This window comes from Mya arenaria, chromosome 12, assembly GCF_026914265.1.
Source record: "Mya arenaria isolate MELC-2E11 chromosome 12, ASM2691426v1".
Lineage (NCBI taxonomy): Eukaryota > Metazoa > Mollusca > Bivalvia > Myida > Myidae > Mya > Mya arenaria.
In genome coordinates, this window is record NC_069133.1 from 59,310,706 (window position 1) to 59,325,601 (window position 14,896).

Sequence of the window (14,896 nt, forward strand, 5' to 3'; positions counted from 1 at the left end):
ATCATAAGCCATATGCACAAAAATGCAGCATCAAGTCCATGAAACATGAAAATTGATATCTTTCAGAGACGTTCACACAAGGTCTCATGAAAAAAATCAAATCTTCATAATGTTGAAAATCTAGAAATTAGCGAGAGATCTCAAGATTTCAAAAACAAATTATAGGCTTCATTTATTCAAAAAAATATAGGCTTCATTTATTCAAGAAAATATAGGCTCATGCAAATCTCTCAAAAAATTACAAATCTCACAATCATAAGCTGTATGCACAAAAACACCAAGTCCATGAAACTTGAAAAAATTGATATCTTACTGAAACTGGCGTTCACACAAGATCTCATGAAAAAAAAATCAAATCTTCATAGTGTTGAAAATTATAGGTTTCATTTATTCAAAAAATTATAGGCTCATGCAAATCTCTCAAAAATTACAAATCTCACAATCATAAGCCATATGCACAAAAAATGCAGCTAAGTCGATGAAACATGAAAGATTGATATTTTACTGAAACTGGCGTTCACACAAGATCTCATGAAAAAAATCAAATCTTCATATTGTTGAAAATCTAGAAATTAACGAGATATCTCAAGATTTCAAAAACAAATTATAGGCTTCATTTATTCAAAAAATTATAGGCTCATGCAAATCTTTCAAAAAATTATAGGCTCTTGCAAATCTCTCAAAAATTACAAATTTCACAATCATAAGCCATATGCACAAAAATGCAGCATCAAGTCCATGAAACATGAAAAATTGATATCTTTCTGAGGCTGGCGTTCACACAAGATTTCATGAAAAAAATCAAATCTTCATAATGTTGAAAAAATTATAGGCTCATGCAAATATCTCAAAAAATTACAAATCTCACAATCATAAGCTATATGCACAAAAAACACCAAGTCCATGAAACATGAAAAATTGATATTTTACTGAAACTGGCGTTCACACAAGATTTCATGAAAAAAATCAAATCTTCATAATGTTCAAATTCAACAAATCGACATTTGCAGCAAATCTCACAGATCTCACAATCATAAGCTATATGCACAAAAATGCAGCATCAAGTCCATGATACATGAAAAATTGATATCTTTCGGAGGCTGGCGTTCACACAAGATTTTCATGTAAAAAATCAAATCTTCATAATGTTGAAAAAATTATAGGCTCATGCAAATCTCTCAAAAAATTACAAATCTCACAATCATAAGCCATATGCACAAAACATGCAGCTAAGTTCATGAAACATGAAAAATTGGTATCTTACTGAAACTGGCGCTCACACAAGATTTCATGAAAAAAATCAAATCTTCATAATGTTGAAAAAATTATAGGCTCATGCAAATATCTCAAAAAATTACAAATCTCACAATCATAAGCTATATGCACAAAAAAACACCAAGTCCATGAAACATGAAAAATTGATATTTTACTGAAACTGGCGTTCACACAAGATTTCATGAAAAAAATCAAATCTTCATAATGTTCAAATTCAACAAATCGACATTTGCAGCAAATCTCACAGATCTCACAATCATAAGCTATATGTACAAAAATGCAGCATCAAGTCCATGATACATGAAAAATTGATATCTTTCGGAGGCTGGCGTTCACACAAGATTTCATGAAAAAAATAAAATCTTCATAATGATCAAATTCAAAAAATCTACATTTGCAGCAAATCTCTCAGATCTCACAATCATAAGCTATATGCACAAAAAACACCAAGTCCATGAAACATGAAAAATTGATATTTTACTGAAACTGGCGTTCACACAAGATTTCATGAAAAAAATAAAATCTTCATAATGATCAAATTCAACAAATCTACATTTGCAGCAAATCTCACAGATCTCACAATCATAAGCCATATGCACAAATTCCACCAAGTCCATGAAACTTGAAAAAAAATGATATTTTGCTGAAACTAATTTCACATAATCTTCATAGAAAAACTACTTCATTCACAGATTTCAAAATCTCGAGCCATTTGTACAATAATAATGCGGAATCAAGTGATAATTCTGGAACTATTTCATATGAGCGTATAAATAAAAACGGTAAAAAAAATAGTCCTAACCATTTATGCACAATTATAATGCGATGCGCATTAATTTTGGCCATCGGGTATATAAGCTCCACATTTTTCAATATTCGTCATTCCAGTAGCAAGCTCTTAGCTCAGAAGTGCTGTTAGTCTGCTGGGAGCCCAAAGTGGGTTTGAACTTCTCAGATTTCTCCTCGCACTATGAACTTGGTGCATCAGAGATACAGAGAAAATATCTGAGAGGTTTTTTGACCTTCTGGTTTGAACATGAGAACCGTATGTCGCGATACCTCATAGTTTTTCGCTCTTGAGTCTGGCCAGCTCATGTTGTCGATCACTTTGACATCGCCTGACGAATACGATCATTCTCTGTGATAGCCATTAGATCATATACAAAAAGCGATTTTGGCAAGTGATTTGTTATTTGCGTCTGGTAGCATGAGCATAGAAGTATAGCTTCGACGAGATTTGTTTCTCATTGCTCAATATGCTACGGTCTTGGATGCAATGCAATGATTTTGTCAACTTCGCAAAAACATTTTGGTAAAAGTAAAATTTGAGAGGCTACCATGAGTATGGAGGTGTCGTTAGACCAGCTTAGTATTGGTGTAAGGTGATGTACAGTACCAATACTAGGAACCGCTCATGGTCATCATGTCGCGCTACAGGCAATGAAAAATAGGGAGTGGCAACCTCTATGCTCACGAGTACCCCTTTTCTGTACGCTAGTGCATGCATAGAGAGTGGACGAAGCGAATGGGGCGCTAGTCCTAAGTGTGCCCTGTCGAGTAGTTGCCTTTAGCGCTGCCTCAGTTTTTTTTCAAAATTCAAAATTCAATCGCTTCTTTGCTCATAAGTTGCGATACATAAAAGGAAATGCTTTCTGAGATTAAAGTTAGCATTTCCTGCCTGCAAGTAAAGCGAGCAAATATGCCTCTATGTGCTTAAGAGGTGTGTTTGAAAGTGAACTCTGTAGCCTTCTCTTAGATCAAAAGAGAAATAAGTCTACGAGTTTTCGAGCCTAGCTTGTGGTTGAGGTACTTGAAGTTGATCGCAGAAATCCCTTCTTTGATCGGACAATGCGGCTGAGGCACTCGATTCTTGCCCCAGTACAGGCCTTCTTGTATCAGACATCACTTGTTCGGCGTTGTACCTACAACGAGTCAGCAATACCCCGTTTGTTACACCCGAGTAGTCCAGCACTCTACATTATAGGTGTAACAAATTGTAGAAGGTCGCCTGGAAGGCCTCTAATGGGTGCTGATTTTGCGTAGTGTATGACACTAGGAAAATAGGTTTCTGGCTCAGAGTTACCATTTTCCGATCTCGCTGATGCCGTGGGTAACCTGACCAATGCCAGTCACAAGTCTGGATGAAAAACAGGGAGTGACCACATTGCATGACAAAAATACTTTTCACATTGAATGTTTGACATTATAACAATTGTAAACATTTGCTTGTGTTTGATTTCATGAAAACAATTGTGTATAATTATGTATATTGATATGTTTGCAATGTTATGAATACTATGCATGTTTGTACTTTGTTATCTGCTTACATTTTTTAATAAAACATAAACTGAAATTAGAAGCATTAGTTGTATATGAGAAATTTTCAATAGTTATGCAACGATTGAGTGAAACAAAATTTAAGCATCATGAAGACTTTCGTCTTTTGAAATGCTTCAAACTGCAAAGCTCACTTCACTTTCACGTGAAAGCAATTTTTAATTTTCATCTCATATTTTTCAAAATCTTCAAACATAAGAAAAAACTCATGTTTCCTTTGTATTACAATTTCAAGCTCTTATAATCTTCACTTCTCAGCTCATTTGCACCAAGTACGGTGGCCGAGTGGTTAAGGCGTTGGACTCAAGTTCCAATGGACATTGTCCGCGTGGGTTCGAACCCCACCCGTACTAATACTTTTGCATTTAAGGCAATTGTCCATTCGACTAAGAGTAACTGCAAAGTTTTGTAAGGAATCCATGAGCAATTTGGCAGATCGTATGGCCTTTGCATTATAATTTCAAGCTCTTATAATCTTCACTTCTCAGCTCATTTGTACCAAGTACGGTGGCCGAGTGGTTAAGGCGTTGGACTTAAGTTCCAATGGACTATGTCCGCGTGGGTTCGAACCCCACCCGTACTAATATATTTTGCATTTTGGCTGACATGCGATTAGTATCCAAGATATTTCGTAATTTGGCATCACCTCAGCATGAAACAAGAAACGCGACAAGAGTTGCAACTACAAAACGATGAAAAAAACCTTTGTCAAATTTGTGTTACGGACAAAAAGTGTATTGTGTTTACGCCTTGTGGCCATTTGACTTGTCATGAATGTTCAATCAAAACTAGTAAATGCTATTTTTGTAGAACTGTTGTTATCGGAAAATATCAAATTTATGAATTAAACCGTAAACCGTAATCAATTATTTGTATTTTTGCTTTCTGTTTATTTCATTTACATAGAAAGGTGAACTGTGTTAATCACTCAAACACTACCAGTTCTGATTTACACAGTTATGCTGTAGACAGCCGCAATACGCTAGTTAGCTCAAATTTCTAACGTTGGTTTGCAAAGTTGACGAATGCAAGTTCGAGATATAATGTACATGCTTTTTGAGCATTTGAAACCAATATAAAACATACAGCGGTGACTGTACTATTCACACTTCACTAACTATGGCAAAACGATATACTGACATCGTTGGGTTTGCTGGACTACAGTACAATGATTATTTTAAAAGGTTTTGTTGGGAATGCCAATTGTGTTGTGCTGGAGTCTTTACGTTAGAACCTTGTCAACGACATGATCTTTTGAACATTTTCCCTCCAGCTGGCTACTGCCAAAACTGTTTTCGATATGTGTGGTACTGTAATGATTGTAAGGCTGATGGAACGCCACCAAAAGTGCGAAGAGAAACTATTGTTTGTCATGTTTCTTCCACCGATTTGAAAATCTTGCAATCTTGGCCGGCTAACCCTGACGTGGTTGAAGAAAGTTTTCGATTGATTGTGACAATTATCTTGTTTCACAAAATAAAAACTTGAAATAAATTACTTTGTTTTTGTATCTGATACCAAGACGCTCATTTTTTTTCTCTGATGATTTTCAATTTTCATTCTCAATTTTCATTCTCAATTTTCATTCTCAATTTTCATTCTCAATTTTCATTCTCAATTTTCATTCTCAATTTTCATTCTCAATTTTCACATTCGTCATTTTCATTTTCACCCTCGTGGGACTAAACCCACTCATCGCCGATATCGGGTTGTATTAAGCTTTTGCGCATTTCCACGATAAAGTTAGCTAAAAATTAAAGCTTTTGCGCATTTCCACGATAAAGTTAGCTAAAAATTAAAGCTTTTGCGCATTTCCACGATAAAGTTAGCTAGAAATTAAAGCTTTTGCGCATTTCCACGATAAAGTTAGCTAGAAATTAAAGCTTTTGCGCATTTCCACGATAAAGTTAGCTAAAAATTAAAGCTTTTGCGCATTTCCACGATAAAGTTAGCTAACAATTAAAGCTCAGTCGATTTTCTACGTTAAAGTTAGCTGAAAAAGATTGCTCTGTCGAATTTCCGCGATAAAGTTAGCTGTAAAAGAAAGCTTGCTTTTTCGAGAACAATTGCTGAACAATTATCATGAACAATAAAGATAAAAAGAAGTTGTAGTTTCAACGCTATGTTTAATATGTTTGAAATCAGAAAGGTACTATCACAAAATACATCTATCGTGATGCGTCAGTCACACAACCATTGATGTTGTAGTAGAGCTGAGACTTCAGGTCTTTCACTGGGGATGGGCTCTAGGCATGCCAAAACAAAGTTGATATACTGTTCCGAAACATTGGTCCCAAACTTAAGCGCAGCTCCTTTTTCAATGACGTACGATTCCCACGGAACATCATCGTGTAACATCTCATAGGCCATTATACCCAGTGACCAGACTGTAGACTTACGAGGGAAGCATACCTTGAACTGTCTCTCAGGAGCACGATAGGCAGGTGTGGAAACTTCATATGATTTCAAAGATATGCACTCGTCATCAGTTGGCACGCAAAACTCTAAATCACATAGGCGAACTTCTATGGTGTCTGGATCGATCAACACATTCTCTGGTTTCATGTCCATGTGCATCAATTGGCACTTGCTGTCCATTTCACAAAGAATCAAATGATTTGCCACATAATGTCTTTCACCACAGGCTCAGGGATATCAAACTTTTCCACATAGGTAAATAGGTCCATTGGCATTCTTTCAAATACCACGCTGTAATTGCTCGCTCCATTTTTGGTCTTGTCATGGTAAATCTCACAATCGACCATGTGGTTGATACCTCGTACGCCCATCTGTTGCATAAGGCAAGTGTTAGCTATCTCTGGCGGGGTTTCGCAATGTTGACTCCACCACCGACCTTGTTTTACGACAAGCTGCTTGTCACCGTTCTTGCTATGTGCCTCAAACACCTTTCCATTTCCACCCTTTCCCAGAAAATGACCTTTACTTATACGAGTAAACAGAGACGACATATTGGCTCGAGTTTGAGACGCAAATGATGACTGGAGTTCTGTTTCAGTCCCTTTTATACGCAAAATATAAAATCACGTGATCACAAATATAATGAAACCATTTTAAACTATATCTGATGTCAATGAACACTTTACGAAATAAGTAAGCAAATATGGCAAGTAAGGTAACACCTACATCACTGGGCATCTTCACCACGAAGCCAAAATTTCCAAACTATGCAATACCAACAAAACGATTGGAATCCTTCACAGAATCATCAACACCGTGGCCAGATGCTAGTCACATTGACGTGAACGATTAGTTCTGCTGGCCTAGTATACTCAGGTGTGGGCGATGCTGTCCGTTGTTACTATTGCGGCGGGGTCTAAAACATTGGGAGATCGGTGATGATCCGATGTATGAACATGCGAGATGGTTTCCAACGTGTCCGCATATCGTTATTTGTAAGGGAAAAGATTACGTTGAAAAAGCAAGGCTGGGTGAACAGCCATCCATATCAAAACAAAAGGAAAAGGTAAACCAATCCGATGAACAGGAATCATCAATTTCACGCCAAGAAACAGCCATGGAAGCAGCGGCCGAGTTTGGTTACCACATGGATTGGATACGCATAGCTGCTAGAATATACAGTGAAAGAGAAGGTCCGAATTCGCAGTTTCAAGCGAGCGATCTTATGTCAATTCTGATGGAGATGGAAGACGATCCAAGTATGGCGATACACTATACTGCTGGTTCTGGTTCTTGCTGTGTAACTGAACAATCCCAAGATAGTCCATCAAATGGGCTAGAAACTGATCTAGAAGCATTGCAAGAAGAAAATCAAAATCTGAAGGATAAGCAAAATTGCAAAATTTGTCTTGAATGTCTTGCCGATGTGATCTTCCTTCCTTGTGGGCATATTGTAACTTGTCCACAGTGTGCTCACGCCAACAGTCAATGCCCTATTTGTCGCAAAGATATATTGGGCTTAGTCAAATGTCAATTTGCCGAATATTCGGAGATGGATGACGATGGTGTATATGACATCAAATCATTAATATATCGACAAAACAAAAATACTGTTTAAGTGTCATATTTTATTTTCATTTCATTTTGGAGTGAAGTAATGTCGTGTCTGATTGAATGTCGGAGAGAATCGCCATACAGAGAATAACTGTTTAATGTTTTTGTTATATTGTTCACAAATTTTAACCCATTTCATTCGGAAAATATGCCCTGAATTGAGCATATTCGCCGAACTACAGGATGAGTCAACCTGATAAAATATTCAGTTTTACTCAAACGGAAATTGTTTTAGAGATTTCAATAAAATATTTCTTGCACCATTGACATCTCGATGAGTTTTGTATCCACACTTCAAACACTGAAATATCTCGTTACCACCGAGTCCCTTATTGATTGATCTGCAGAGTCCACAAAATCTGGAAGTATTTTCCTCATTTTGAAGGACATAAATTCTGTTGGTATCAGTAGCTCTTATTTTAATTCTCTTGCGAAAATAAGAATGTCGCCAATCCAGAAGGTCTTTTTTAGCTTTTTTTGGCAATTCCTTTCCCTCTTTCTTATTGGCAACACACTGAGTCACGTTCAAGTAACCCAATGCTATATATTGGTAATTTTGAATGAGATGGGAGCTCAATTTTAAGTGAATATCGTCAATAAATGTTTTTTTGGCGTGCTGAAGTTTTGCAATCTGATTATGTCTTTCCCACTGTGCCTTTTTCTTCTGTCTTTTATTGAGTTTGCTGACCAGAGATCTAACATTCTTGATTTTATCATTAATTTTGTGAATGTTATATCGTTTGTCTTCTTGTAAACCTACTTGGAAAACCGAAAGGTTTGTTGGGTCGTATACAGTGGCAAATGTTCTTCCTCCTGGATCAACACTGCATATGGCTTCGGTATCTTTCAGTGGACGCCGTGTATATTTAGGATCACAAGGAATTTGTAAAACGAATTTTCCATTCCCTCTCTTTGTGATCTTTACTGCATGTTCTATTGGTGGTAGCTTATGTACAGGTTTTGATATTTTGATAAAGCGCTCTCGTTTTCGGTCTTTCTGTCCTTTTGGTACATTTCTTGTGAATGCATTTTCCATGAACGTAAGACAACTCCGTAAAAGTTTGGCATTTTGTGTATCCTTACTTTCTAACGGTCTAATCTTTTTAACTTGAAAGCTACCTTCTTGACAATATAGCTTGTCTTTTAATTCGACATTTCCACGTCTTTGGTTGCTGCGCGCTGACTTATGCATCGCACAATACTGTATACATGAGTATGCCTTTATTATACTCATTTGGCTTGCAAAGTACCAGTCATCAGAAGGCATTCTCATTTCAATAGGAACCTTTTCTGGCTTAGACGTTGCGACATACTTCTGCAACTTTCGGTGTAAAGGTTTAAAGTTTCTTTCTCTGACAAGAAAATTGCAATAGTTGTAAGCATGATTGCTCACTTTCAGCATATGGTTAAGTGTAGATTTTTGTTGTTTTGTCGGCTTTATACCAACGGTATAAGTAGTCAAAAACTTGGCTGTTGATTCTGTTCTCTCGTGTTTGTGAGATTCTTTAATTTCTGGGAATGTTACTTTTTCAACAAAGTCCATTTGATCACTTTGTAAATCTTTTCTTCTGATACTCTGCCACCAGTGCCACATAGTTTTATGATTGGTAACATTAGCTGCATCCCAAAGGGTGTATGTATCATCTCGTTTTCGTTTCATTTTCACTGGTGATATCTTTTCGCGTTATCTTATATACTTTTTTGTTTTCCATACGCTCAAACATTTATAATACTCCAAAAAGTGTTTCCCGAATGAAAGGGGTTAAAATGACATTACACATTTTTTTATGTTCTGTCGCAATATGTCTTTTGCAAAAAAAACATACTTCGGTTTTATTTGCAATACTTTTTGCTACCATGGCTTGTTCATCTTCTGAAAAATTGTATTGTGACAAGTCCGATATCTGATGTTTTTGAAGACAGCAATTGCAATAGTACGTCATGTTTGATTTGAACAATAATGTCCATTATGCTTTATATTGTTTTTTCCCAAATCTTTTCTTCAAATGTTTTCTGATATCCTCTGATACTGCCCATAAGAGATCTTCATCGTGAATGATTGAATGCAAATTTAAATGCAATTCATCTCTAAACTGTTGAAAAATATCTCTGTGAAACGAAACCCAGCAAGCGAAGGCAAGCAGTTGACCTAGCATCTGGTTACTACAAAATCGGCTGGCGACTGGATACCAGATGTCAAAAACATCGGACCCTATGCTGTTGCGATCATCGCCGTGTTTCATTTCCAATTTCCTCAGAAGGTTATTCGGAATTCCTAGCATGCATCGTATTATTTGATATTCAAAACATTTATTGCTGACAAATATATGTTTCACTTGCGTGTAACGATAAACATAGCCCATATCGCATCGGTTTGATTGCGCATTACTGAAGGATGACATATTTTTATGAAAAAGTACGATCAACATGCATAGTTATACAAACTTTTGTCAATAAATAATGAGAAACTGAAACATTTATGATTTTGTTATAACAAAACTTGGTAAAGCACCTAGAATATCGACATCTCGCCTGTTACACACCAGACAGCGAAACAGTTTATTTTCTGTACTATCAACATGTTGAAGATATGTCATGAGACATGATTCGCAACAAAAATAGTGTCCACATTTGTGCCCTTTCACCATTAAATGATCGTTTGTTTTACACAGAACACAGTATGATCCTTGTGTTTATTTTCAAGAAGATCTGCATACTTTTGTCGAAATCTTTGAATCCAGGATCTTGATGCAGAAAACGTTTTAATGTTTAGCTTATTAGCAGTAAGCAGTGCGATCTCTTTTATTTTTGATTTTGTCATTTGTTGACTATTGCTCATTTCACATTGAATTCTTTCAAATATACTTTTCCAGACCCGAAACAAGTTCATGCTTCGGTAGTGCATTTGCTTTACTCGCCCAAGATGAGAGAGTTGTTCGTGGAATGCCCAGTTCCCTCGCAACTGATCCAACAGTACGTTTACTTTCGGCCAAGATATTTACGGTTTTGTTTAAACTCCAGTGATCTGTTCATACCTGTTAACTGATGAAAAATATGAAATTAATTACTTCTTATTTCAGATTCGTTATTGAATTATGTTAATCTAAAGAACCGATTAGTGTGGTAGAATTTTGAATACGAAGTCAATACGCCAACATATGGATATTCATCAAATATGATTTTAGACTGCAGATCTATTGCAGCAGATCGAACAAGGTTTAAGTCATAAGAAGGTAAATAAAAGTGTTTTCCCAGTACCCCTAGTCTTTGCATCTTCTTAAAGTGAACCGATACAACACTAACATTAAATTTATCTCGGAACTCCCCAGCAGCTATTTGGAATAAGTGTAATACAGTTTCATTGCGAAATTCAGTAACTGGTGAAGATCTATAGTCAGCTAGGTCTATTTTATGACGCATGTAGTAGCAACGTCCATTGTATTCAAAACCGACTGTATTTTCTTCACTACAATATAACGAACAGATGCAATTCCCACCAAATGAAAGTTGAATGAAAACCGAAATCACAAACAGTGCTATAATCATTTTTATTGTTCATAAATACAATCACGTTGTCAACAAATATTAGAATTTACAAGCTAGAGAACTGCAGCACGGTCTGTTTTAACTTTTTTTGTTTCGACTGGCCTTTCAAAGAGTCTCCTTTTCTTTTCCTACCCTTCAACTTAGCAGCAACGTCAAAGTGATTGAGGAGTGTATCATTCATTGTAACCTTTCTATTTTGTATAATTGGTAAATGCTTCTTTTTGTCTTCCTCTGGTCGTTTGAAATTAGAAAACATTTCTGAACTCGGTAGCTGAGCTGAAATTTTTAAATGCCTCAAACTTTGAAATTCGGCAAATGTTTGCGTCGGATGAAGGACTTTCATGATTTTGATGACTTCGTTTAGGATCTGTTTTGAAATTTCTTTTTTGTTCAGTTGAAGGTCTTCCCCGAGACGTTGCTTTTTCTGAAGAAACTCTATTGTTTCGTACTTGACCCTGATTTATCCTCATGGTTTTCTACTTTTACGACTCGTAAACTGATCTTTTCCAAACCTCCCGTCTCTACAATTTCTCCTCTGGCCTTCATACGCTTGAATAACTGAACACCCGCGTCTTTCTTATCACTCTCGAGTTTGTAACCGGTAACTGTTATCTTCTTGCGAGAAGATATTTTGTTTAAGTCAATCTTTCCTGTAATAAGATCCGATATTATTTCGTGACAGAGTTTGTAAGTGTTCCATGTACATGGATTTCGATGTAAGAGATCTTTGAACATCATACTCTCGACTTCGTAAGTTGCTTGCAAGACCGTCCGTTTTTTGTACTCGAGACCCTTCGTTATGAATGACTCTTTCTCTACAGTTGTATCCATTATTCTAGCAAAGTAATGCTTTTGCTGGTATATAGCAAATGGCAACATCACCTTTTCGTGCTCAAGCTTACTAGGTGGTTTGTAAATTGCTTTATCAGGTTCTTCCACAAAACTCTGGTTCAATTTATGCGCTATGTGCTTTGAAATAGCAGCTGTAATTATGCATCCCTGCTTGTAATGATCTGCAGAATACTTGTTTATTTCTTCATTGTCTCCCTCTTGATCCAACCAAGAGAATGCAATTCGCCACTTTGGTACATGTTACAAAGCTCTTGGGATGAATAATTAAAATGAAACATGACAGAATCAGTATCTCCGTAGACAGTTTGCTTCTGTGAGTTTTGTTTATGTCTGCAGCCACACTCTGAATATGTTGGCGGCCTACAGAAGTGACAGCGGCACTAATTTTCCAATGTCCCATGTTTGGAAAAAGACCGTAAAGTGAATTAGCAATAATTTTGTATGTGTCGCTGATTTCTTTCACTCGTTTGTTGTCCTCCTCTTTGGCGAATGTCCCAATTTTACTCTTATAGTACATCCGTTTTGTGAGAAGATCTTTCCAAACCTGACAGAGTATAGATTTTGCATGTTTAGGCGTCATGAAATTGACAAAATTTCTTGAAGCTTCCCCATTAGAAATACTTTTAATGTCTACGGCTTTGTAATCGTCTCGTGAAAATATGTTTACTGTTTCATAGTCGTCACCAGGCTGCAATCCGTTTTTTAAAATGGTTGCTTTCGAAAGCATCGTTTCTTGACCTACATTATAACAGATGCCAATCGAAGGGTACATAGAAGAAAAGTCCAAACATGCCACAGGCTTTTCTAATTCCACTCCAGGGTTTGGCAGGTAGACAAATGCTCCGTCATATTGGCTTTTGATATCATCAAATTTTAACAAAAAGTTTTTGCTGATAATACCCAAACATTCCTCACAAAATGTTTCTGGGGCTGATCTGTCTCGAAACCGTCTCGTCTCCACTCCATCTCGCAAGTTAGTTAGTAGAGATCTCAATTCTCTTTGCAATGTATCACTCATTCCCCCATTGAGATATACTCCAAAGGGAGCTATTTCATCCTTTAATCTAGTATTTTTCAGTTCTTTTTTCACAAAATCTAATGCCAACTGATGTATTGTATGTGTCGAGGAAATATTTCTTCCAACCAGATAGGAAATGAAATGCTCGAGACAAAATGTGAGCTCATTTTCCTTTTGCATGATATTCTTTCTTTTCGGGACCCTCTTAGAAACATCTACCGGTGCATACCTTCCAAGTTTTTTCACTTTGTAGTAATCTTGAATGATAGAGCTGATATCATAAGAGTATTCCACCGGTTCATTCAAATATCGAATGTAAAGCAACAAGTGGGTCAGAGTATAACAAGTTTTGCCATGCTTTTTGTTCTTTTGTTTCACCACCTCAAATTGTCGCTTCAAGACGTCGATCGCTTCAAAGAGATCTAACCTTTGGCAAGAATCCAGCTTTTGGTGGAAATCAAATTGCGTGTTTGCTGTTTTGGTTTTGATTTCTCCCGAATCAAATTTATCTATGATCTCATATGTCTTTGGATGTCGTACACTTTTGTCTTCAAATATGAAGTACATGAGAAGCTCTCTTATCACAATCTGATCGTTTTTCCATTTTGGCTTGATTTTCATGTCCTGTAACATACCGTGTCGTTTATAAGCGTAGTAGAACATTGGAGTCAAAAGTGGCGTTTTCTTCATATCGAAAAATTCGGACTGTGGAATCTTGGTATTATATGAAGCAGCAATGAAAAACTTGTAGGAAGAAAAGTTGTCACTGGTGTTGAGTAACGCCCCACATAATAACGAATCTTTAAAATTGTATCTTAACAATTTACTTCGACTGTTTACGCTATCGTAGAAATAACTGGCTATTTCGGAATGACAGACATCTTCCTTTCCCATACCCAATTCACTCTTTGCCAACTCATCAAGTTTTTCACCTTTGTGACATCGAAATAAATCGTTTAATAACATGCCAGGAAAAAGGTTCAAACTCAATTGGAAAAGTTGATTGTTTTCCATCGCAGAAGAGCATTGTGCTGTCGTATTTTTCTGAATATCGCTAAGAACATCTTTTACCGATTTCTTATCGTATGTCCAATGTATGAAACTGGAAAGCTCGTCAAATAAATCAATCCTGTGCCTATCTGAAGCTTGAAAGAGGATCGGTAAATCATAGCCTACGATATTATACCCGCACAAGTAATCGGGGTTTACCTCTTGTATAATTTCAATGAACTTTAAGATCAGTTCATTTTCTGAGCTGACGCAATACACCTCAGACACCGGCATCTCCACATTTGAGAAAAACCTAAGAATTTCATCAAAATTATAATAGTTCGAATCCTGGATCACATACCGATCGTTATTCCTATACATCTTTTGATCGATTCTCCTTCTTGGAATATCACACTTATTTGAATGATTTTATCCATGATCTTTTTTGAATGTTCGTCAATCAAAACCGTTTCAATATCAAATGACAGTGTTTTGTGTGCGTAGAAAAAGTCACTTACTGACGAATCATCGATAATCGTTATCTCTTCTGCACGACCGAAAAAAACAAATTCACTCTCAATAAAAGTAGAATTCATAAAAAGTGGCATTTCATAGCAATTGCTTTTCGACCGAAGAGATGCCATGTCAAACAGTCTTCCTTTGAAGTCCAGCTGCTCCAAATATTCCTCGTATAAGTTGTAACAAAACTCATTTACAAATTTATGAGAATTTCCATACACGGTTTCACCACGTGTATACAGTTCGTCGACTCGTTTACTGCTCTCGCGTTCAGAAAAATACGCTTCTTGTGTAAAACGCCTCTGTTTAAAGCCACATTGCTTGAAA

At 36.5% G+C, this 14,896-nt stretch overlaps 2 non-coding genes across 2 annotated transcripts; both read left to right on the forward strand.

The window, feature by feature from the left end:
• The first annotated feature begins 3,883 nt into the window (after positions 1-3,883).
• On the forward strand, positions 3,884-3,965 carry Trnal-caa (transfer RNA leucine (anticodon CAA)). Its single transcript has one exon. It is a non-coding gene; the product is annotated as a tRNA-Leu (tRNA).
• Positions 3,966-4,113: 148 nt separating this feature from the next.
• On the forward strand, positions 4,114-4,195 carry Trnal-uaa (transfer RNA leucine (anticodon UAA)). The gene has a single exon. It is a non-coding gene; the product is annotated as a tRNA-Leu (tRNA).
• Positions 4,196-14,896: the final 10,701 nt, after the last annotated feature.